The sequence below is a fragment of the Ochotona princeps genome, chromosome X (assembly GCF_030435755.1).
Source record: "Ochotona princeps isolate mOchPri1 chromosome X, mOchPri1.hap1, whole genome shotgun sequence".
Taxonomy (NCBI): domain Eukaryota; kingdom Metazoa; phylum Chordata; class Mammalia; order Lagomorpha; family Ochotonidae; genus Ochotona; species Ochotona princeps.
The window spans coordinates 105152366-105179009 of NC_080865.1; the positions used below are offsets into that span (position 1 = coordinate 105152366).

Here is a 26644-nt window from a genome sequence, read left to right on the forward strand (position 1 = left end):
TGATGTTGTGTGACTTAGGATTCGGTGAGGAAATTAATAAGAAAAATAAACCTTTTTTGAATGAATGAAAATAAAAACAAAAATATCAAACTGCCTGAGATGCAGCAAAACATTCTTGAAAGGGCTATGGATCCTGTATTTTGCATGAAGGTTGCATTATATCAGACAGAACATATGATATTTGTCCTTTGGGGATTGACTTATTTCACTGAGCATAATGGTCTCTATTTGGGACCATTTAGTAGCAAATGGTATAATTTCATTCTTTCTAATGGCTGAGTAGTATTCCATAGAGCAGAGATGTACAGCAGTGTTTTTAACCACTCCTCTTTGGAGAGGCGTCTGGGTTGTTTCCGTGTCTTTGCTATCATAGATTGTGCTGCTGTAAATATAGGATTACAGATCCCCTTCTCATATGCAGACTTCATTTCCTTTGGATATATTCCCAGCAGTGGAAAGATGGGTCACATGGCAGTTTATTTTCCGTTTTCTTAGAACTCTCCACACTGACTTCCATAGTGGTTGTACTAACCTACACTCCCACCTGCAGTGAAGGAGGGTAACTTTCTTCCCACATCCACACCAGCTGGTGTTCTTAGTAGAGCTCTGAATGTAGGCCGATTTCACTGGAGTTAGGTAGGACCTCAGTGTGGTTTTCATTTGTATTTCCCTGACAGCTGGGGAGCCTGAACATTTTTTCATATGCCTATTAGCCATCTTAACTTGTTTCTTTGAAAAAAAAAAGTCTGTTCATTTTCTTTGCCCAAACATGATTGTTTCTTTTGCTGGCACTGTGTTTCTGAAGCTCTTTGTAGATGTTGGATATTGTTATTATATGGGATATGGGTTGTGTAGTGTGTAAAGATTTTTCTCCCATTCTTTTGGTTGTTTCTTCATTTTGTTGATCGTTTCCTTTGCTGAATAGAACCTTTTAATTTGATGTAGTCCCATTTGTTTATTTAGGCTCTGACTGCTTGTATTTTTGGTGACATTTTAAAGAAAAACTCCCAATTCCTGCATCTTGTACAGTGCTTCCTATATTTTATTCTAATAGTTTGATGATTTCTGGGTGCAGAGTTAGGTCTTTGATCCATTTAGAGCTGATTTTTGTATAATGTGACAGGTTCAAGCTATGCTTCTCACCTCTACAGGCTGCTATCGAACTGTTCCAACAGTATTTGTTGAAGAGACCAGGCTTTCCCTTTGGATTGTTTCCAGTTTAATTGTCAAAGATTAGTCGGCTGTATGCATGTTGGCTCCATTCTGGTGCTTCTATTCTGTTCCATTGATGATCTTCTCTGCTTCTGGACTAGTACCAGACTGTTTTGATGACCACTGCTCTATAGTGTCTTGAGGTCTGAAATTGTCATTGTTCCAGCTTCATTTTTATTCTTCAGGATAACTGTTAAATGTATCTTGACAATAGGATGCTAGACTCGGCCATTGTCTAAACCTACAATGTCAGGATACACTTAAATAGCAGAATGATGGACTTATGACTAGTTATGAAGCACTATATAATTGTAAAAAATATGGGAGAAATCACTGTGGGGGGATTTGGAATGGGGGTAAGAGAAATCCCAATTCCTATATAATTGTGTCATAAGAAAATTTACGTATTCATTATATATATACACATATTTAACAATTTTAAAAGGATAGTAATTCCCTTGCAGTAAATTAGGAGGAAGGGAAGATTTACTGGATGTACTTAGGATTACTTCTGTACACTTCTCAAATACAACTGACATTTATTAATTAAATGATCCTAGATTTGTAATGTCTTCTTTATTTGCTGTATGTATTTAAGCTCATTTCCTGAGTTTTTAAATGAATAATTTCAAAGTGTACCAGCTTCACTGCACAATAGGTCCAAGGAACTAAACATGTTGCCAAGGAGTCCAACACTCTAAGTATAATTATTGTAACTTTTACCTTTTATACATATCTTTCTATACATATTTTAATAGGATTTTTCTAATCTCTTTCTTCATTTTTTCTGTTGTCTGAATTGGTTCTCCCAAGTTCACATAGTGTAACCTAATCATCAATATGAATTTTTTAATAGATCATCTATTAAGAAGCTGTTTTATTTTCTATCTGGCATTATGCCACGTCAGGTTAAGGCACTTTGTTCAAAGTCAATGTTCCACATGTTTGCTGCTTGGAGTACTGGCTGCCCCACTTCTGTTCCACCTCCCTGTTGCTGTGTCTGGGAAAACAGTGGAAGAAGGCCCAAGTGTCTAAGTCCCTGTCCCTAATGTGGGTGACCTGATGGTGTGCCTTCCTCCTGGCTTTGTCTAGCCAAATCCCAACCATTGTGGCCATTTGAAGAGTGACACAATGAATGGATGGACTCTCTCTCTCTCTCTCTTTCTGTAACTCTACCTTCTTCCCTCTAGCATTCAACTAAGCTTTGGAAATTAAAAAATAATAACATAAAAACACTTTCCTGTAGCAGTTTATCGATGTCATTCCACTGTTTCTAACATCTTACACTGCACTTGAGAAGTCTGATAGCTGTTAGAATCACATTATTGTTGGAGACAACCTCTCTAGTCTCAGTACAAAGTTCGGATATTTAGCCTTTATCCACGAGTTTGGAAAAGCATCTAGGACATGTGCAGGTTTCTTCTGGAAGGCATTATTACTATCGTTTCAGTATTTCTGAATCTTTCCTCAGGCACATGGCATATATGTTTACCATGCCCTTGAAGTTACATGTGGTTTGGTGACATGTTTAAATAATAAAATCTGATAAAAGATGAACATCATCTCTAAGAAGAGGCTTGAAGAAGAGTATACACTTTGTTGTATTCTCTTCCCTCACAATAGGAATTGTACAAGCCTGCATTGATATACAACCTCTGTGAGCATGGTCTCTGAGTGACTACAGTAAGTCAACCCCTCCTGTGGTGTGACTTGGAGCAGGCAATATGAATATATATATATATATATATATATATATATATATATATATATACATACATACATACATACATACATATATATAGGACTAAGTTGAGTAACTCAGGGGATTCAGATAAGAGGAGATTGGGAAAATGTATGTATTAGAAGAAAAGAGGAATTTTAAAAAATATACTGAAGTCAAGTGTTTATTATTATTATTCAACATTGTACTTCTAAAGAGTACAAGGTAATCTGAACATTTTCATTATATTTAAATCGTTGCTACTTGAAAATCCTGAAATCCTTTTGGAATGTGAACAAATGCTTCTATGGGGTAAGACAAGACTTATGTCTCCAGCTTTCCAATCCAGGAATGCCTTTATGGCCCTAAAGTAGAATACATTCCTCAGATGATAAACCTCTCCAGAGTTATTTCATTATCTATACTACTGTAAATTTGCTTCTATGGCATGCCCTTTTGTCCCAGGTCTCAAGATTCAGTAAGATTTACTCACAAACAAACATTTTTTCTCTGCACGTCCACACAGGCCTGGAAAATCCTTTTCATTTGCCTCCAGAGTAAACCCATGTAATCTTTTTGTTCTTTTTAATATCCAGGAATATGGTAATTTATTAGTTTAAAAGGTTTTGCACACACATTATCTCACTTTATTTTTGTAGCAACTTTCTTTTTATTCTTTTTTTTTCATTTTTAACTATGGAATTATTTATTTATTTATTTATTTATTTATTATCATTTTATGATGCAGTTCCATAGGCCCCTGATATTTCTCTTATCCCTTCCCCAAATCCCCTCCCGCCTAGTTCCTCTATATCATTACTAATGTATAGTTCTTCATACACAGTCATATGTCCATCATTGAAGGCATGGACAATGGCAGAGAGTCCAGCATCCTGTTGTCAAGTTACAGTTAACAGTTTCATTGTAAGTCCATCTTTGTCTGGAAGTAGAAACGCATATTACATTGTATCCTCACATCTGGATATGTTAGCCTCCATTTCACAGTTACTGTATATCTCCTCAAATGAAAAGCCACAAAACAAAATCAACACCATGAAGAAAAAAATACATTAACAACACCATGAAGTTAAATAACATGCTACTGAATGACTAATGTGTCGCTGAAGAAATGAAAAAGAAAGTCTAGAACCTTTTTGAAGAAAATGATGCTACTGTATGATCTGAGTCATTGAATAATTTAATTAGAAGAACCTGTTTTGAAGAGATGAAACTAACAGAAAACATGAAAATCCATGAGATAGTTTCCATTGATTTTTGTTGGTGAAATGTGTCTCTTTTAGAAAACAAATAGATGGGTTTTGTTTTTTAATCCAGTCTACCAATCTATGATGTTTGATTGAGCTTAAGCCATTTACATTCAGGGATAATATGTAAGGGTGGCAGGGGGAATCAAGATGGTGGAATAGGGTAAGGACGTGTTTAAATGGACGGAGAAACATTTAATTAGGATGAAGCAGAGAGGACACATTCCAGGAAATAGGAGAAGACAGAACAACATACCTGGAGACTGACAGACACAGAAAAGCAGCGGACACAACGGTATGGTGTTGCAGTGACTGATACTCCAGCAGCATTCAGCTAATGGCGATCTGAACTCCATCAGCAACCAGGTGGGCAGGGACTTTCACTGGGAGCTTGGGAGGTGAACCCAGACAAAGAGCTGTCCATCCTGCTGGCACATTTGATTTGACCAGGAGCAGAGACAGAGCAGCAGATCCCAGATGGGCAGTGGAAAACAGGGTAGATTTCACAGCCCAGTCAGCCCCCTAGAGCTGAATTGCGGGCCATTTTGCTTAAAGAGGCAAAGGCAAGGGAAAGGACTGAGCATATGCTGAGCTGGGAGTGAACTCATTTCTGACTCAGTGAATTGCAGCAATGCGGCATTCTACAGATTCCACCCAAGACAGGTCTGGGTAGTCCTCAGACCTGACAGCCAGCAGATCAAGAACTCTAGTAGTGGCATGTCAGGTGCCATTTTGCGCACTGTGGCAATAGCTTTAGGACTGCAGGGGACAACAGTGAACTGCGTATGTGCTGAGCTCGTGAGAACACACTGAGTCCTGTGGATTGCACTGGTCCCACAGGAAAATAATATCAACTGTGGCATTGTATGGGTCAAAATAGGTCTTTGTGGCACCCAGACCTAACGTCCAACAGGTTCCGACAAGATCAGCACCAACAACAACCTAGCTATATAGAACACCTGGTGTATCCCTAATCCTGGGACCTGCTCCAACCGGAAATGGGAGAAAGATTTGTACAGACAACAGTGCAACCTCAGCATGGTATCACAGGAGGTGGAGATTGGTGAGCCAGGAGCTAGGACTACGGAGACCATGGTAGAAATCTTACATAAGAACCCAGACTTGGAACTCGCTGGTGGGAGTGGCACAATTGGCTGCAAAGAGTTGTGTACCAACTGCAATATGTAAAATCGAACTGTAACCTGTGGGTGACACAGCTTAGAAACCTGCCCCAAGGAGAATTCTCTGCTAACCAGAAGTACAATGACCAAGAGCAAAAGAAGAGACAAAGGCACAATGAATACTACTGAAAATTCCCCTGCGAAGGAGCAAAACACATTGCCAACCTGAGTTAACTGAGGAAGACATCGAGAAAATGGGACACAGAATTCAGAAAACTCAACAATGAGAAGCACATACAAGAGTTCAAAGAATTTAAGGAATATGTTACACAAGAAATAACAGCAATAAAGCAAATCAAGGCTGAATATCAGAAATTAAGTACACAGTAGAGCAAATTGAAAGTACAGTGGAGAGTCTCCAAAGTAGAATGAAGGAAGCAGAAGAAAGAATCTCAGGATTGGAAGATATTTCCTGTCACCAGGGGGAAGTAAACAAACACCTGGAAGCAGAGCTGGATCAGGCCAAAACAAGTATTCAAGAATTGAAAGACACTATTAAGAGGCCTAATATTAGAGTTATGAAAGCCCCAGAATGTGCAGAAAGAGAAACTGGTATTACAAATATTTTTAATGAAATAATAAAGGAAAATTTCCCTAATCTAGAGGAAGAATTGGGAAACAAGATCCAGGAGGGGCACAGAACTCCCAACAGACTTGATCAAAAGCGATCTTCACCAGGACATGTGATTATCAAGCTCTCTTCAATCGAACATAAGGAAACGATTCTTAAATGTGCACGTGAAAAAAAATCAATTGACATATAAAGGAATGCCAATTAAACTCACAGGAGGTCTCTCACAGGAAACTCCACAGTCAAGAAGAGAATGGAGTGACATATTCCGGATTCTAAAAGAAAAAAATTGTTGTCCTAGGATAACATATCCAGCAAACCTTTCTTTTGTCTTTGAAAATGAACCCATGTAATCTTATCTCTTTATTACACAGCCCATGCAAATCTACCCTGGTCTGGTTCTAAGGGGGTGGCTAGATAGGTTGCATGAAGAAAGAGCCTAACATTGAAGTAACTTGGAGTAATACTTTTATAGATAAGACTTGCATAGACATGTTATTGAATTTCAGTTGTGTTCTTGGCTCATCTTGACCACACAAATGACATTTTGCAGCCTAATTATTGACCTGTCTGCTTTTTCTCTGTCTCTTCCTTGATTCCATCAACTTAGTAAGTCTAGTTGCATTGAAAAAACTTTTCATATTTTAATCCATCAATTTATTTTCTCTCTGATTATCTCTAGTTATGTGGTCACTGTACGTCTTATAACCTAAGTATTGTAGGCAGTGTTGTGGGGTAGCAAGTAATGTTGCCATCTGCAGTGCCATAATTTAATATGGGTACCAGTTCATGTTTTGGCTATTCTACTTCTTATCTGTGTCCTGAGAAGTACAACAGAAGATGACCCTTAGAACTCTGTCACACATATGAAAAACTTGAATGATGCAGCATGGCCCAGCCCTGGTTGTTGAGGCCATCTACAGACAGAATAGAAGATCATTCTGTTTCTACCCCTACTCCCTCCCTCTGTAACTCTTTCAAAAAAAAAAATCATAGAAAGCTCAAATCCCTTCTTTAGCTCAGAGAAATTCTAGTTCACCATTGATGTCATTGCTTCTTTTCTCTATTCCTTCATTTTGGGATTTCTATTAGGCATTTTCTCTTTCTTCAAGTCTCCTAGACTTCTTTAATAATCTTTGCAACTATTTGCCACCACATCTTAACCAAATGTTTGCCGTTAATGTTCCAAATCTTTCATTTTTGTGATTGTACTATATTTCTGGTGTTTAAATATTCTACTGAAGATTTAATGATTGTTAGTTTAAAATTACTGATTTCTCTAACCATTTTACAGCTGGCATCTTGTTTAGGAATGTGCTACTCTTATATTTTTACAAAGCAATAACATCAAATATTTTAAAGTTATTCCTATTTTCTGTATGAACTACTTCCACAGGAGTTGCTTCTTTTTGTGAACCAGGTATCTTGCATTCATGTTGTCTGCTTTCCATTTTTTAAGCAATCCTTGCTTGTTCAAAGATATAAATGAAGATTTAACTTTGGTCCACACCATGTTTATTCACTAGAACTACTTCAGGATTCTCCAAAAAACTGATTTGGGACCCAGTGTGGTAGCCTAGTGCCTAAAGTTCTTACATTGCACCCGTTGGAATCCCATATGGCCACTGGTTCTAATCGCTCTGGACCCTCTTCCCATCCAACTCCCTGCTTGTAGCCTGGGAAAGCAATAGGGGACGGCCCAAGGCCTCGGGACCCCGAACCAGTGCCAATGACCCGGAGGAAGCTCCTGGCCCCTGGCTTAGTTTTGGCTCAGCTCTGGCCATTGCAGTCACTTGGGGAGTGAATCAGTGAGCAGAATATCTTCCTCTCTGTCTCTCCTCCTCTCTGTGTATCTGACTTTCCAATAAAAACACAAATCTTAAAAAAAAACCTGATTAGAATACCCTCCCAAAAATAATTAAATGAGACTATCTGGAGGTTGTCTGCAGAACCATGGAAGTCTTTTTTCTCCTCATTATTGATCATTTAATTTTCACACAACAGTGTTTTAAAATTTAAACCTACACAGCTTTATACATCTATATGTACAAGTTCAAAAAGTTAACAGAGAAATTGAATTAAAAATATATTTATTTTCGGGCCCGGCGGTGTGCCCTAGCGGCTAAAAGTCCTCGCCTTGAACGCGCCGGGATCCCATATGGGCGCCGGTTCTAATCCTGGCAGCTCCACTTCCCATCCAGCTCCCTGCTTGTGACCTGGGAAAGCAGTCGAGGACGGCCCAAAACCTTGGAACCCTACACCTGTGTGGGAGACCCAGAAGAGGTACCTGGCTGCTGGCTTCGGATCGGCCCAGCACCAGCCCTTGCGGTCACTTGAGGAGTGAATCATCAGACAGAAGATCTTCCTCTCTGTCTCTCCTCCTCCCTCTGTATATCTGACTTTGTAATAAAAATAAATAAATCTTTATAAAAAATATATTTATTTTAGAAAAAAAAACTTTTAAAAAATGCATGCACATTTTTTCATGATACACATTTCTATGAGTTTTGAAAGCCCTGTCACATATCTGGGTTTCACCATCTTTTGTACAAAGATAAATTTCTTCTTTCAGATCCATTCTCTGTCAACATTGCGAGATGTGCATATACTCAAACAGCAGCACAACTTGCATAAAAAAGTATAAGGCAAAAATCGGATAATTCTCTTAGTGATGGACCAAAAAATATTTTTGGCTAGAATTCCAGGAAATTGCTAAGAAAATTAGCAAATTCTGTTACAGTGCGAAATTAGCTAAAGAATATATGTAAATGAATGACCATATTTGTGTTCTAACAAAACTTTAAAACCAGAATTATTTCTAATTTTGTCCAAGAGCTTTAGTTTGTCAATTCCTAATACAGACCTTTTGTAACATACTAGAAAACTCTCTCTCCTCTGATCCAAGATAATGCCATACTAAAGTAACCACTATTTAATGTCAGCATCTTTTTTAGGATCTATTTATTTTTCATTGGAAAGGTATATTTGCAGAGAGAAGGAGAGACAAAGAGAAATGTCTTCTATCTGCTCTATAATATAATTTTGTATAATGATAACTGGCAGCAACATATTTGGGTGTGGACAAAGGGGGCAAAAGGAGAGGGCAGTTTGAGTATGCACCTGGCATCTGGCAGTTTGAGGCAGGGACATACTAACAGAGATCTGGGCTCAGGAGGCTGGAGTGTGGTGAACAGAGGCCAGACCACGCCAGGCTTTGGAGGTTTTGGCACGGGGTGTGAACTTCATGCACCTGTAGTTGGAAGCCACCAGGAGTTCTTGAACAGAGGTGTGACATGACCTTATGATTCTCAAGACCCCTCTGGCCACTGTGAGCTCAAAGGCATGCAAAGGGACAAAGGGAGACCAGGGCAGGGTGCAATGAGAAGGGCGCTGCTGCTCAACCACCCTACCCCCAATGTACAGGACTCAGATGTACATTTCACCTGGGTCGGGGTAATTGGCACCCCCCATGTCCTGTGCCTCCTGGAAACACATCAAGGGACTTCATGGGTAGCTGTCATGGTTTCTTTCCTCCCCTCCCCCCTTTTTTTGACAAGGACCAAAGAGGAGGCGCTGATTCTACCTTTCCCTCTGGTACAACCTATTGCTCTCTGTTCTGAGGGCTTATTGAACTGCACACAGGCCTGAGACTCAGTGAAACGTCTATGATCAACTCTTGTCTAACCAGAAAGGGGTTGGCCCCAGAAGAGCGCTGAAAGCCACCTTGGATTACCTCATCACACTGCACTAGCATTAATGGATTAATTGGCTTAATTAATATACAAATTAATTGGATTCACAGATTGCGTTAGCCTGGGTGGGCTCATCTGTTGGACTTGGGGTGAGTCAGGGAGTGCTGGGCATGCCAAGTTCACTGTGGCTGCCAATGAGAAGCAAGACCTTGCCTGGAGGTTTAAACAGCAATGGAGCTGTTACTTCCATTCCCATCTGCCTGACTAGGATGCCTCTGCTCCAGATGTCCCCATGCTAACAGAAAAAACATAGCTATCACCCTTGAAAGCGTAACTCAGAACTAGTGCAATGGTCACTATTGGGACTGGCCCAGGGATGGGAGCTGGATATTTCTCATTGGGCACAAGGCTGTGACTGTAGCCTACTCTGTGGTTTGAGTTGAGCCTCATGTGGCTAGGGACCAGCTGCAGTGGTATCACCCAGACGTGTGAGAAATCTAAGAACTCAAGCTGACCTCTGGTTGTGTAAATTGGATTCTGCATTCTAACAAGATCCCCAGGGATTCACAGGCACTTTATTGCACTGGCTTCTGACACATGCTTTTAGTCTGTGTGGAGGCAAAAACAGTTTAAGTTGGAAATTGGGTTTCAAAGCGATGACTGTCCTTACTCCGCCCAACTTTGATGCCCACCTGTAATACTGTATTTGTTATTCTTGTATTCAACAACCACCATAGTGGGAAAACATCATATAGCCTTATATTATAATTTTCACCCTCAACAGAATTATTTTGATTTGTTTTGTGTTTTTAATCCACAGAAGTAGCATTTACTCTTCTGCAATTATTTAAGTCTTTATCTCTTCTCAAAAGTGTCATCAGAATAATGGAAAGTCAGCAAACAGAAGGTTCTCCTTTTGTGAAATACAAGCATTATGTTTAGGATGTAGAGGGCTCACAGCCTGTGCAGCACATATTGGAAGCATGGCAAAGGCCTCCTCTGTCTTTTCCAAAGGAAGTCAAAAGAGTAAATACCCCAACTCTTATGAGCCATAACTAGGTTTTGTGTTGATACGAGCAGGGGGGAAGGAAACAGGAATTTCCACAGAATGTGGTAGTTGTCTCCATTTGTGCTGGAGCCCAGGCTTTAAAGATTTAACACTAATCATACTTCTGTGGCAGCCTTTAAATAAGGCATTAGAATGGTTTAAAGCAGCAAGTCAGTTCAAGGCTAATGAGTGTTGGATTCCTGGGGATTCTACCTCTTGCTTTCACATTCGCTTTGACAATTTTTAAATGCCACTGTCTCCATCTTATCAAGTCTAAACAGGGTTCTGAAACAAGGATCTTCTTGAGCTAGTCCCACACTTTTCTAGGCCAAGCCAAAGAATGTTTTAGATTCATTATTAATTCATTCATTTTTTCATTCACCCATACATGTAGTCATCATTGTAGACTATATCAGACAAGGCTCTGAGAACTGGGTATGCAATAGCAGCATGAGTTCTTAATTGATATTTTCTTGATCAACACTAGCATCTTTAATCTAATTTCAATCAAAAATCATGGCTCCAGCTTCACTCACCCTCATTCTCACTGCTCCAAGTTCTCTCACACCTGAGTAATTGCAATGTGCAGATGAACACACTTTCCAATACCCTTGACTGCATGATCATCAACATTTCTCTTTACCAGACTTCAGTGGTCCACTCCATTGCCTATACTTTAAATCTCATTTTGATATGTTAAATATAAGCGTTCATGTCTCTGATGAAATCTACTGTTCTTATGGTCACTTATCTATTATTAAAACACCTATTTGTGCAACTGTCTTTTTAAAAATCATCACCCTCATGCATATTGCAGCACTATTGCCATTGAGCAGGAATGGACTTCAGCTCAATACCCAGACGTAGATGCGACGATGCAGAAAACATGACAATAAACACAATGTAATACCATTAGGCTGCAAAGAGGGAAGAAATCCTGTCATTTGTGATGGCATGAATGATTCCAGAGAATCTTGCATTGACAGAAATAAGCCAGACCCCAAAAAACAAGTGCTATCTGATCTTACTGACATGTGAAATTTCAACAAGTTGATCCTGCAGTAGTGGGCATTATAATCACATTCAGAGACTGAGTACTATAAGAGGAAGGCAAGGAGGGGGATAAAGTTTGGTCAGTGGCTAGAAAAATATAGTTAGTTAAGAGGAAAAAGTATGTATGCTACTGCACAGGATGATCATAGTTTACTTAAATATATTTCATTTTTCAAAATAGGTAGATGAGAGAATATTCAATGTATCACCACAAAGAAGTAATGATGATATTTTTGGGGGGTGAGAATATTCTGACTAACCTCATTTGATTATTACAAAATACATGGTTGTATTGAAATTGAAACACCTCATTGTATCCCATAAATGTGTGCAATTGCGTGGCATTTTTTCTAAAAGAGACATGGTTTTCATCCTCGTAGTGCTTCAAGGATAGAAGGCAAAGTGGTGACAGGACACATCTTGCATGAATACTTTAGTATTAAGATGTGTGTATATCACATTGAAAGGTAAGTTCTAGATGCCTTGAGTTCTCCAAGTAACTTGAGGTAGGAGTAAACAGATCTTTAGATAACAACATTTAATGTTGATTTCATGTTTTGTTTTATTATCCTGTATCCTTTATGTAAATTTCCTGAATGTCTTGTCATTTCTTTCATGGTGGCTGAGGAGGGAGTGGAATCTGTGTTTGCCTTATTCTTGGCCTATGTCATAAGGCAATACATTTTATGTGATGCATTTGGTGAGGAGTTTCTGCTACTGTGTATTAGGATTGTTCCACTTAGTGATTTTTTTCTTTTACATTACAGTAGTATGAAAGTATATGCAAATAACCATTATGGCTTTCATTCTCATTACATCATTCAGTATATTACATAAGATACTCAATATCTTAATAAAAATTAGGCTTGGTACTAGATTACATTTCCTGAATGTAGGCCAATGTAAATGTTCTGAGCATGTTTAAGGCAGACTAAGCTAAACTATGATGAGTTGTAGGTTAGATATGTTAAATGTATTTATTTTCAACTTATGATGTGTTAATTGCAATTTCATTGCTCTGTAAATTGAGAAGCATCTGTATTTTTGAAACTAGAGTATTCATGTGACCTTTCAAACTATGTTTTTTTTTTACAAGCTTTGCATTGAGTTGTAATGCCTAACCCTGACCTCGCTTTTTTTTTTTTTAAAGATTTTATTATTATTGGAAAGCCGGATATACAGAGCGGAGGAGAGACAGAGAGGAAGATCTTCCGCCCGATGATTCACTCCCCAAGTGAGCCGCAACGGGCCGGTGCTGTGCCAATCCGATGCCGGGACCAGGAACCTCCTCCGGGTCTCCCATGCGGGTGCAGGGTCCCAAGGCTTTGGGCCGTCCTCCACTGCTTTCCCAGGCCACAAGCAGGGAGCTGGATGGGAAGTGGAGCTGCCGGGATTAGAACCGGCGCCCATATGGGATCCCGGGGCTTTCAAGGCGAGGACTTTAGCCCCTAGGCCACGCTGCCAGGCCTTGACCTCGCTTTTAAACAGAACTGACACTATTGTTCCTTGGTCACTAACAGCTTCACATGAAGCACTTCCTTGCAGAATCCTTGATGGCTAGATGAAATTTCCAAGTACCATGAGACTCTTGCTTCAGGAAACCATGGAAGCACAGGAGTTATTGTGTATTTTATCCAGCCTAATCCAACTACTGTAGCAGAGCAAGGAGTAAAGCCAACTCCGGATGAAATTCACTCTCTTGCCATGGAGTCATGTCCTCAGTATCCAGACATGAACAAGAAAGAAATGAGTTATCCCATCGAACCTGGTCTGAATTCTCTAATTGAAACTCTTACTAGTCCTTTACATTTCCTTAAAACATTAGATCGGTCAAGATACTTCACTTTTTTTCTTTCTTTTCATTACTGTGATTTTATGATACAGTTCCATAGGCTCTGGGACATCCCTTCCTCATCTGCAAGTCGCCTCTCTCCGCCACACACACTAATTTCCCCTTTAGTATTACAACATGAACACTCGTAAGTCCATCATTCCGCTGTTTAAGTGTATCCTGATGTTGTGGGCACGGATGATGACAGACAGCCCAGCATCCTATTGTCAGGATACATTCAGCAGTTTTATTGGGAGTCCATCCACTTTTGACACTTTTCTCCTTCACTGGACGATTCTTTCCTTTGCAGGGAGCTGTTGATATCCACTTGTCATCTCCAGTTCTGGTAGAAATCTGAGAGTCTTTAACAGAATTGGTGAAAATTCATTTCAACTTTCTTCACTGAGGTCTAACATTTATCATGATATAATGTTGCTCAGAATAGTATATAGCATGTTAAAGTAGAAAATCAATTTCCCATCACTTAATCTGCTCATGGTTTCTGTACACTGGGGAAAAAAACCCCTCATTTTCAGTATTCTGAGGTGTCTGGTATCCTATTGCACTTAGGCTAGGTCACAGATCATTAGAGGCTGAGTCACCAGCGATCTCTCTCAGCGGCAGAGCTGCCACCTAGGGTCTCTTAACAGCAGAACACGGATGCAGACTCTTTAAGAACTTCACTAAAAACAAATATCGTGTATTTTCTCTGAAAGGTGATAGCTAATGTAGAACACAAAAAGTATAAGAAAGAAACTGACATGATTTGATTATAGACTTCATCCCTTGTCTATACTCCTGTGGAACAATGATCTTTTTACTTTTTGCTTGTTGAGCATTATTGTTGGTGCATTAAGCCTGTGATTATAAAGTAAATTGAAATTATGTTATTGCAACAAATTAAAGAAAAAAAAGGAAGGAAGCAGGACTGAAGGAGGGAGGGAAGCATGAATTGGTTCTATAAAATATACAAAATCTATTCTCTATATTTTAATTGTAAACATGATTACAGAGGGGGGGAGGGAGAGAGAGAGAGAGAGAGAGAGAGAGAGAGAGAGAGAGAGAGAGAATCTTATACACACTTGGATTCACTTGCCAGGTGGTCATAACAGCTAGAACTGAGCCAAGCCGAAGCCAGGAGCTTCTTCCAGGTCTCCCATGTGAGTACAGGGACCCAAGCACTTGGGTCATCTTCTCCTCCTTTCCCAGAGAAATGGGTAGGAAGCAGAGCAGCTAAGGCTTGAACCAGTGCCCACATGCAATGCTAATTTTCCTGGTGGATGCTTAACTCATAATATCACAATTTGTACTATAACAAATATTATTCAGGAGAAAAAAATTATAATCCAGTGACTGAACATTATGACAGGAAGGAGTCATTGGCTTCAGTTGCAACTTTTCCTGGGCTCAAGGGGAAGTGAAGCACTGGTTCTGTCTTCCCTGGGAGTCTATATGTCTCTCAAATTTGCATCCTTACCAGATGTCAGGGAGGCCCTGCTGAGACACTCTTTACAAAGCTATTTCTTCTTTGTAACTGCTTTGGCTGTACAGTAGAAATATTCTTTTATTTTTTTAAAAAATATTTTCATTGTACATATTTATGGCACATAACACAATAACTCAGTACAAGTATTTGTGGTGATTAAGTCAGACAAACTAGCATTCCAACTTTTTAAACACTTTTTAAAAGAAATTCGTAAGCACTTAATAATTGTACATGTTTATGTGGTACAATGTGACAGTATGGCATTGTCTTCCAAGTTGAGAGACACTACTGTGTCTTCAACCACCGTTATAAATGTTTGGGCCCCGACACTTATCAAGACCCCAAATCACGTGAATTCTCCCTGCCCACATATCTCTTTTCCAGGCAATCCAGCCCTCCCCTGTTTTCCCAGGTTTCTTTATTCTTCTATGGGGACAAGAACATTTCTGGTAAAGGTCACTGATGGATTTTTCAAAACATACAAAGCTAAGGATTAGACATCTGTGCTGCAGACATGACCTTTTTTCTTTTCCTTTTTCTTTTTAAAGATTTATTTTTATTGGAAAGACAGATTTACAGAGAGAAGGAGCGACAGAGCAAAAGTTCTTCATCCCCCCGGCCCCAAAAATGACTGCAACAGCCGGAGCTGAAGCAATCCGAAGGCAGGATCCTCCTCTGGATTTTCAACAGGGGTGCAAAGTCCCAGGGCTTTGGACCATTTTTCACTGTTTTCCCAGGCCATAAGTAGGGAGCTGGATCTGAAGTGGAGTAGCCAGGACATGAACCAGGCCTTGTAGATGGAGGATTAACCAACTGAGTGTGCCTTTCTTGTTGCCTATTACTAGAAACTTCCCTCTGTATCTTTGCTGTTCAACCCCATTCTATTCACTGTTGTATTCCTTTCACCTTGTACAGAAGCTGAATGTGCAATAGATATTTGCGAAATGAACTTTATGCCACTCCACGCCAGATTCTAACAGATGCTGAACAGGAGTCTTTTATTATTAAATGTTTTATTATTAAATGTTTGCTCAAATTACTAAACCAGCACTGAATCCCACTTTGGCAGAGCTTTGGTATTTCGCAATGACTAAAACTCTACAAAGGCATAATGGTGAAGGGAGATATAATGGTTTCTTAATCTAACAAAGTAACTGTGAACTAAGTTATTTTAAACAACAGAAGTATAATAACTTACAGTTCTGGGGATCAGTAGTCCAAAATGAGTCTCAGTGGGCTTTATTTCTTCTGGAAATCCTGTAGGAAAATCTGTTTTCTTACCTTTTACACTTTGTAGTATGTGCCTGTATTCCTTGAGTCCGAGCTTATTTTCTCCAGCTTCAAAGCCAACAGGGTCAAGTTGAGTCCTTCTCTGGCTGTGACCTCTCTAGTTTTCCCTTCTGCTTCTTTCTTTCCCACTTTTAAGGACTCTTGCGATTGTGTTAGGTCCTTCCACCCAGATAATCCAAGTTAATCTTACTTTAAAGTCAGTTTATGGCAAATTTAATGCCCCTTTACCACGTAAAGCAATATGTTCAAACACTGATAATCAGACAGCAGAATCATATGGGGATGCTGTTATTCTGTCAGGCACAGAAAGGAGTCTGGGCTCCAAAATCTCAACACATTCCTGGTATGTAACCACCCATTCCTTCTGAACAGCCCTGTGTCCAAAGTTCCATACAGTCCTCACTTTATACATGTGTTCTTTCCTCCCAGCTCCTGTCCCTCCCTCATTACCTCACTTCCTTTTTTGTTTTCTCTTTTTTGTTAGTTACTTCTTTTCAGCCTATAAACCCATTTTTCTTTCTCCTACATTCAATGACTAATTCATCACAAAAATTATCAAGTCTACATCCCCTCCAGCTACAACTGTATCTCTTTTTCAGCAATGCCTTGAAGGAGGCCTTCATTCCCTATCGGTCCTCCCTCACTTATCAACTCATTGCACTTTGTGTTCTACTCCTAATGCCCCACATAAAGTATTTCTTGCAAATCACACAAAAGACACTTGTTTGTGAAGCTAAAGGAAATTCATAAGCTTTTGTCCTTTCTGTGATCAGCAACAGCCAACGGTGCTGAACACGTCCACCTCTCAACCTGTTTAGGAATATTGTCTTCCCTCCTTCAACATCTATCTGTAAATTCATTTTCTTGTAGTTGTCCGGCTGTCCATTCTCAGTTTCCCTTGAAAGCTGCTTGTTTGAAATCCACTCTTTACATGCTGTTGTTTCTCATTAGGCTCTGTTTGGGTCACATTGTCTTTACAGGCTGCAACCCTTCCATGGACGTGGATGTGAGATGAGTCAAAGGAACTCTGAACTCATGAGGTTTAATTTCTCATCTTTAATACACTAATCAAGTATTGATCTATTATTGCCCTCTTAAGTTCAGGCCTCCACACTGAGCTCCAAACTGGTATCTAATTACCCCCAACACACCTCTACCAGTCATGCCCCACCGGCCTCTCCATGCTCACTTTCCATCAACTTCTATTCAGATATGATGCTGGTTTACAATCTTTCCCATGTCCAGAAATGTTGCTTTTGTTCCCCTAGTCACTCAAGGAATGTGCCTGCCTGATTTTTATGGTGGCTGATTTCTCTTTTTCAGCTCCAATATAGACTTAATTTCCATGTAACAATAGTCTGTCTCAAGCAGTCTCCTCCTTCCCACGCCTGGTGAGGACACAGCATGGCACAAGTAGACGACTACACTGGAGTAGCTGAACTCACACTTTTTTTCTTCCTCCACTCTCCCACTGAAGTCAAAGTTTTTGTCTTACACACAACTCATACCAAACATGGTGTTCCTTCATAACTCAACCACCATCATCGCTCTTGCTCCCTCATCCTTAACACTTCAGAGCCACTCCATTGTTTTTATGAAAAGGTCTAAAAGGCTTTCACTATTCTTTACCAAATCCTTTCCAAATGATTCATCTCTAACTCAATTTCCAGGTTCATCTAATAACTTCTTCCACTTTCAGTTTCTTTGCTACCGTACTTAACAAAGTGTCTGTAGCTTCCATCTTTGAAAATAATATTCCTTATGCTTATGTTTGATCACTTCCTTATGTGTTCTGTGCACAGAAAGGCTAACTATTAAATCCAAGTTAAAAGCTTCATGATAGTTTTTCATATAAGCACTTCCCTAAGTATCTCAGTACTCAAGAGGATCCACCCAGGATCCCTCTGCCCATAACACTGACTCATTGTTCTCATGGCTTGTTTTCTGTGTTGCCTCATTTGATTGTACCTTTTTATAATATACTTCACATCGATATTCATTGCAGAGTACCCAGAATGTGGAAAAACATTGGCACTCATGCCAAGGAAGCTTTCAATAAATACCTGCTGAGTGAATTAATCCTTTTACACTTAATATATCATGTACAATGGGAACCAATTAGCATATGGCAAAAAAATACCTCTATTAGTCACTGACATTATGCAGAGGGTGATTGACACAACTTCTAACCTATTGGACACTCCTCACAATATCTGAACGTTAGAAGATATACACCTAAACAAAAATAAATCTTTTTTAAAAAAAGAAGATATATACCTAAACCAAGAGACAGGCCCTGGAACAACGGTACCTCCTTTTCCCCAAGCTAATCAGATTCTTTTTAATTTCTTTAGAGATACATTAGTCATTCAGTAGCATGCTATTTAGTTGTAAATGTCTTATTTTTCTTTCTATTGTTGATTTTGTTTTATAACTTTTCATTTAGTGAGATGTATAGTAACTGTGTAATAGAGAATATTATATCTGGATGTGAAGATACAATGCAGTATGCATCTAACTTCTAAATCCAATATGGACTCCCAACACAACTGTTAAATGTATCTTGACAATAGGATGCTGGACTCTCTGCCGTTGTCTATATCTACAGTGTCAGGATGCATTTAAGTAGAAGAATGACGAACTTTGGACTATTTATTTGTGAAGGAGTATACTACTGTAACAATATGCAGGAAATCAGTGGGGGATGGGATTTTGGAAGGCAATCCCCGAACCTATGGAACTATATCATAAAATAATAAAAAATAAAGAAAAATAGAGGTTCTAATGATAAGAAACACCCTGGGTGTTCGAGAAATTGGCTTGCAATGGTGAACTCAAACACAGGAACCTGTAAGCAGATCTCAAACAGCACCATATTGGTGTTCCTATTGTCTTCCTGAAACTGTGTAAGTCAAATTTCTGGGATCACACACCAGCAAGATTATGCGATTCAGCCAGATTTTGTGATAGGTGAGATTGTTGAGTCTCTTACACTACCTTTTAGGTCCACAGTCACTATACCCACCATCCACCTTGATAGAATATTTAGACAGTTAAAATAAACAAATCTGGTCACCTTATGGTTCTAACTTCTGAATGTTAAGCATTCTGTCCTGAAAACCGTTATCCTCATTTGTTTGGCAAATTCTAAAATTCTAAAATTCTAAATTTAAAACCCAAGTCATGTTATTTTAGACTATGATTTTTACCCTATGCTGTGCTATGCAAGGACAGCTCTTTCTTACAGTATTTAGTATATTATGATGCTTTATGATTTTTTTGAATGTTGAGGCCATATGTAAGTGAAGTGAAATATCACAGCATTGGAAGCATTTATTCTAGTAGACTAGAGCATAAATGACATGGTCTTTCGGATGATAACTAAGGGATTATCTGGAATCATTTGGATGAAGGCAGGGAGAAAAAGAACATTCTACATAGTGGAAAACCCTGGATTTTCATAAGAGATATACAGATTGGATATATGATCACTATATCAGATGCATTGTGAATGAGAGTCATGCCATTTCACATGGAAGCTTATTTTGTATTTCATTCCGTGTGCAACAAGATGTCACTGAAGGGTTTTAAATAGGCAATGTAGTCTATAAGTCATGGCTCCTTAGTAATAGAAGTGATAGATTGTGATGGAAGTTTGTAATGGAATGCTTGATAAGGTAAGTGGGGAAAGGGGGTATACAATATGGGATTGAAGGTAGATAATAAGATTTCAAGATTTTCAAATGTTGTAGATATAAGGATGAGAGAGGGGTGTCCACAATACCTCCTAGGATTTTGGCATGAGCATCTGGGTAAATAATGCTTGTATTTACTGATTAAGTCAAGCATAGGGTGAGAATTATGGTTGGGAAGTCAGGTGTTATACTTCAAAGGTATCCAAATAAAGTGTTGGGAAGAAGTGAACTAGAGATATCAGTTTGGCCGTAATTTGCATAAACAAGATATAGAACTTTTCATGCATGTCTGAAAGTCCTTGGTTCTCTAAGCCCCTCCTCTTGACTCTGAACTGGACCTAAGTTATGCTGCATCACTTTCCAGGCTAGGAGCAACAGAAGTCATGCTGTTTCCCTCTGGTTCTATTGTAACATTTATTTTGCAGAAGAGCCCTTTGTGTACCCAGGCACTATTCTGTGTGAATTCAAAAGGAAAGGTCACATACGAATTATTCATTCAACTGTCCCACATGTCTGTATTCAATAGACACGTGAGTGGAGGCCTGTATTCTGCAGTTTGGCACATAGAACCTACTTCAAATTCTCAGTTCACAGCCCAACTCCTTCCCTGCTGAGCAGTACCAGAGCTTGGCAACTAATACAACTGCATCTTCATACAGAGTCCCCTGTAGCATGCAGCTGAGAAGTGGACCCTTTATATGTTCCAGTGAATAAAGTCACCATCCACTTGTCTGAGTATTTGCATCTGTGCCTCCAGGCATCCTGAAGAAGATGCAGATGTATTTTCTTTGCCTTGTCCATATTCTTGAGTACAGCAAAAGGGGGTTGTATTACTCTGAAGCAGTTTTTTACAGAGATAATTGGATTGTGTGGTAACTGAAAAGTCATCAGAAGAGATTATGTCATTCCGGGTGACTGTGTACAGGGAAAGAAAAATCTTGTAGGAAACTCCAGATTTTAAGGGAGAAGAGAAGTTGAATTGAAAAAAAAAAGTGAGAAACAGAAAAGTGGTAGGTCAAAAAAGCAGGTCTATCAGGAAACTGTGGTGTCATGGAAACCAAAGGAACAGTCTCATGAATAAAGTAGTCAACAGTGTCAAATGCTGCTGACAGCTCAAGTAAGATAACTTGAAAAATGCCTTTAGGCTTTAGTGACAAGGGCACTGATGACTCAGCAGGAGCAGCTTCGCTGAGAGCGGATAACAAAATCAGAAATCTCTGGAGAGGAGCAGAAATGAAGAACAAAGGAGGGCCTGGCCCTAGACACACCAGCCATGTTTCTCCTGTGACGAAAAAGAAAGGAACCTGGGAGGTCTACTGGATCAGAAAAAAATTCTTGAAGTTCAGTTCTGTGAATTTATATTTTACCATAACTTGGATCTTTGGAGGATAAAAAAGGGGGAAGGTGTGTGTCTGTGTGTATGTGTGTGTGTGTGTTCATACTTTATGTTCTTTGCTTACCTGGGCACCTTGCCTAGCACAAGCATCCCATGAATCTCCTAATTTACGGCCTCAATCTTTTCATGTTGGGACTGGATCTCGGATACCAATAATTCTGCATCCTACCACACTAGATACAGTCACATGAAGCATAGGGCCAAGATATTGGGCTAGGATTTTGGACCTGGGGAAATCACTGTTACATTTGAGAGTCTGGTCCCTGTATTTTCTGGTTTACTTTGTGAGTTGTCCTTAGTTTGTAATGAATCAGCGACTTACAAGTTTGCCAACCTGATCTGTGTTAAGAGAACCAAAGGATGATTCTTTTGCCCTGATGGCACGTAGCAGAATCACAGCAAAGTGATAGTGGGGATACATTGGGGCAGGAAAGTGCACATGACTGATTTGGCTTTGATAGGAGTCTGATTTTGCTAATGTAGAAACTAAGTCTCAGCTCGGCAGAGGATGTTGCACAATATCACACAGCAACTCTGATGATGTTGAAAACAGGCAAAAATCCAGGCAGCTGTTCTTCTCAGTGCTTCTCCCATGATATCAAATTGTTGAACTGGAGGCAAAGAAAACAGGTCTAGATTATCCCTGCAGATATTTAGTTAAATGACGTAAGCCATGCATCTGACTCACATGTGAATCTTTTAAGAAAATGAATGCAATAGGTGAAGTAATTAATGATTCGTTTATCAAAATACAAGCCTATGCATCTTAAATATGAGTAATTTAAGAAAAGTGGAAGGCAGAGTGGAAGCCCCAGAATGCAGCATTCCTATCAGCAAAGGCAGGCTTCCCTCCAGAGGGTGACTACTTCAGAAGTTGTTGAAGCTGAAGATAAGAGATCTCTGTGCAATGGTACGATCCTGTTGACAGAATTTTGCTCAATTGCTTCCTTCTTCTTCTACTCCCACTCTTATTCCTTCCATGTCCTGCTGGGATACCTCTAAAACTACAGATTTTCAGAAGGTTCCCTTTCCAAGGCTGGATTGGGTCACTCCCTGAAAGATGTAATAACATAGATGCCTCCTGGAGAGCCAGTGCTTAAAGCTTTCAGAGTTGTCAGGCACTCAGTCATGCCATCCTCTTCTGTCCTAATTACTTTTACATGAGGAACTGATAGATCATTAGTTAAAGCCCTAGACTTAACAATCCATAAGAGTCAACAGTTACTCAATTAAGAAAAAGTGATTTAAAGTGGTTTAAAGCAGAGCACACTTGTTAGTACTGAGATGCTTTTAGAACTGCTTTAGAAGGCAATATGTTGCATTTGTCTTCACTTATTATGGTCAGGCTAGTTTTCTCTCCAGTCAGTCAGGAGAAAGCCTCCACCATGTATCTCTGATTTTATCTATCTATCTATCTATCTATCTATCTATCTATCTATCTATCTATCATCTATCTATCTATCTATCTATCTAAACAGAGATAGAGTGACAGAAAAACTAAGAGAGACACATTCATCTGCTCGTCAATCTGCAAATGCCCGTATCTACTAGGGCTTGGCTGAATTCAAAGTCAACAGTCAGGATCTCAACCACATCTCCCACATGAATGTCAGGAACCCAAATAGTCGATCCATCATTGTTGTCTCCCAGGTCTATATAGGCAGGAAGCTGTGTTTTGCAGCCAGGGCAAGGTTTTAAACCCAGGCAATCTGATGTAGTTTCTGGGCATCCTAACCATTGGTTTAAATGGCTGCATCAAATGAGATGTGCTGTAGCTCTGATCTAGATTACTACTAATTTGTTGAACTTATTATTTTTGCATTAAGCCTGTGATTACAGAGTAAACTGACATATTTTTGCAAAAACAGACAAACAAGAAAGAAATGGGAGGATGGGAGGAAGGAAGATGGAGAAGGAAGGAACAGTAGTTATCTTAGAATCATACCTATGAAACACACGAAACATGTTCTTCTGGTATTAATAAATCTTAACATTTTAAAAATGTAAAAAGAAAAATAAAACATATAGAGTGGCTTGAGTGGTGTCTATCTTCTAGGCACTTTACTAGCAGCCTCTACTCTGATATCTTTAATACTCTTCTGAGAAAATGCCGTTTTCTCTAATATATCCCATAAAATACTTGGCAATCACAGCCTGGGACAGGGTTTCAAATACTGAGGGAGCTCAACGAAAGAAAGTGCTGACAGGAACAGCTCTGACTTTCCCTAAGGCTAGGGTACTAGGGTACTAGGGTACTAGGGTACTAGCTTGCAGAGGTGAAATGAATTCAAGAGGTTCATGAGGAAACAACAACATATAAATGTGTGTGTGTGTGTGTGTGTGTGCCCCCTGCACCTCCTATGGTTCTGAGTGAGATGGGATCAGTCAGGAACTGTGAGACTGGCACAGCAGCAGGGCTTGCATCAGATGATCATGGGCCTGTCTGTGTATTGGACATGAGGTTGTCTCAGTCTCTGCTATGATTTCAGAGAAACCTTTAATCTGATTTGAAATGTTCTGCAAATGAGATTCTTGTCATCGCTCAAGCAGATTTCATGTGCTTACTCAGCTTGTTGCTAACCCTGTATGAAATATGGCTCACCATTCCTTTGCAAACATAAGTGTTCGACCGCCGAACCCCTGCCATTGTGCCTGCTATTACCTAAGAACGGTTGCCAAACGAAAAGAGTGATCAATAGGAAAAGCTCAGGCTTTTGAATTACAATGAAAATCTCTTTTTGTTTGTGTTTTAGTAGAGCATACGACACAGCTTTTTCTTTTCTTTCACAATGAATGAGATTCCTGGGTCAATCACACACCTACTTTAGCATGGTCTTCCTCTTGTAGGATTTTTAAAAAGAGTTCTTATTTATTTGTTTATTTGAAGGGCAGAGTGTCAAAGAGAGACAGAGATGAAAAAGGGAAAAAAGACAAATAAGAAGGAAGAGTAGAGAGAGAGAGAGAGAGAGAGAGAGAGAGAGAGAGAGAGAGAAATTGATTTCATCTGTTGGTTCACTGTCCCAAAGAGCCGGAGTTAAGCCGGGCTGAACTGAGGAACCAGTAACCCCACACAGATCTCCATGTGGTTGGCAGGAATCCAGGTGCTTGGTACCCCATGCTTTACCTTCTCAGGAGGGTTAACAGGAATCTAGATCATAGGTGGAGCAGCCAGGATGCAAACAGGTTCCTCAATGCCAGTGTTTCAAGCAGTGGTTTAACTCACTATGCCACAACAGTGGCTCCTAGAGAATTGTCTACACCTACAATGTCAGGATACACCTAGATAGCAGAATGATGAACTTGAAACTGTTGTTGAGGGACTGAACTATTGTTACAATACAGGAGAAAACAGTAGAGTGAGGAGGAAGGGTGGAAGAGGAACTGTATCATGAAAATAAAGAATTTATTTAAAAATGAAAATAAATAAATAAAAGAGCAACAGAAAAAAGAAGCATAAGGTAAATGTGTTATAAGAGTGGGAGTGAAAATTAGGCAAAGAATAATGTTTTTTTAAAAAAAGTACCCCGGCACAAGTATAATTGAGAAAGGGTTTAATAAACAGCCGCTAAACATTGCACCAAAGCATTTGGAAACACAATTTATATACAGAGGCAAAGGTCAGGCTTCCAAACTAAATTCCTTAAGACAATCATTAACAGCCCTACCCACCCCACCCCACATAGCCACATAACCACATAACCACACTACTACACTCTTCTAGTCATGAATTTACCTATAGACACAGTCTTAGGAAAAATGGGACTAGCATGCATCATCCCAGCAATGGCAAGGAAGCAGGGGGTTGTGGAGGATGGATGAAAAGGCGATCAGCAGCTAATGAGATACCCTTAAGAGCTTTGTTTAGGGGGTGGTCAGGGAGAATTTGCTTATGGTGCCATCATTAGCATTACCTTGGGCATCTAGGATACTCTAGAATAATGAAGGTATTCAGATCCAAACTGGTTGCGGCTGCCCTCTTAAATGGTCTCATTTCATTGAGCCATGACTATTAAAAGTGGTCTCCTTTGGTGACACACTGTGACTTTCTAAAGATCTTTTTGTCCTTACAGTTCTGACCCATGACCAGAAGGCTTGCTGAGATTGTGCTGATTTTGAGGCCCATGTGATCCTGACTTCTCTGTCCTTTCCTCATTTTGGCATTTAGAAATGGGTACACGGCAATTCTTTATTAAAGACATTTGTAATGAACCTAGTCAAGTCATTCAAACTTCTGGACTCCATTAATCCACCATATTTTATATATATATATATATATATATATATATATATATATATATATACACACACACACACACACACACACACATATATGTGTGTGTGTGTCCCCATGCCTCACATTAAATTAAAGAACAATGGGACCAAAAGTAATAATAAAATTAATCATTTAGTGGACTTAAACACTGACTAGAGATATTTGTATGAATATCCAATTTACCCCTTCATAGAATCAGCATTAACAGAACACCAGAGACCCTGAAATGGTGGCAGCAAAGTAGCTGGTCTTGGACTGGGATGTTGAGTTTTGAGGCTGTGGAGAGAGAAATTTGACTTTGACATGCCAATGGCCTTCTCTTTTGAGCCAAACTTCAATTCTCCACTACCCTCTATCCAGTATTTTTACCAGTTGCCTTGGCAGGGAAGTGACTTTCTTTTCTTTCTTATCTTCTACATATTTCAGTGTAGGCATTTGATCTAGGTATCCTCATTCCTATTGGTATCTTCTTAGTTCAAATTTTAAAATGCCTGAAAGCTTTTTTCTCCTGAGGAGTTTGCCAGCTGGTTAGAAGAGAATCAAAGGAATGGTGGGAAAAGGACCTTCCTAGAGGGCAGATAGACCAAAAAAGGTACTATTTTCCTGAGGGGCTGGACATAGGGTGCCATTCATTTTGATGTCAGGCTGGCCAAGTTACTTCTTACATTGTAGGCAGTGGTGAACCTCAGTTGTCCCCACTTACTCTAAGCCAAGAAAAGGGTTGGGTCTGTGTTCAGGGGCTCTTGCCCTTGCTGTTATATTTATGCTTCATATGCCTTACTGTTGACAGGGAAAGTGGCAGGCAGGATGCATGGCATAGCCCACCCAGCCTGTCTCCCAAGTGAGTCAGAGTCATCTAATTAAGACAGTCAACAATCATCCTTACCTTGGACCTCCCAGACAGACAAGGTTCCCACTACAGGGAAGAGTG

The 26644-nt window shown here is 39.6% G+C and overlaps 1 protein-coding gene across 1 annotated transcript in view; it reads right to left on the reverse strand.

Annotated features, from left to right (window-relative positions):
- Positions 1 to 16758, reverse strand: part of MAGEA10 (MAGE family member A10) — a 39602-nt gene extending 22844 nt beyond the window's left edge. The window contains exon 1 of the mRNA XM_004598556.2: positions 16341 to 16758. The gene's annotated coding sequence lies outside the window, so the exon portion shown is untranslated. The remainder of the gene's footprint in view (positions 1 to 16340) is intronic.
- Positions 16759 to 26644: the final 9886 nt, after the last annotated feature.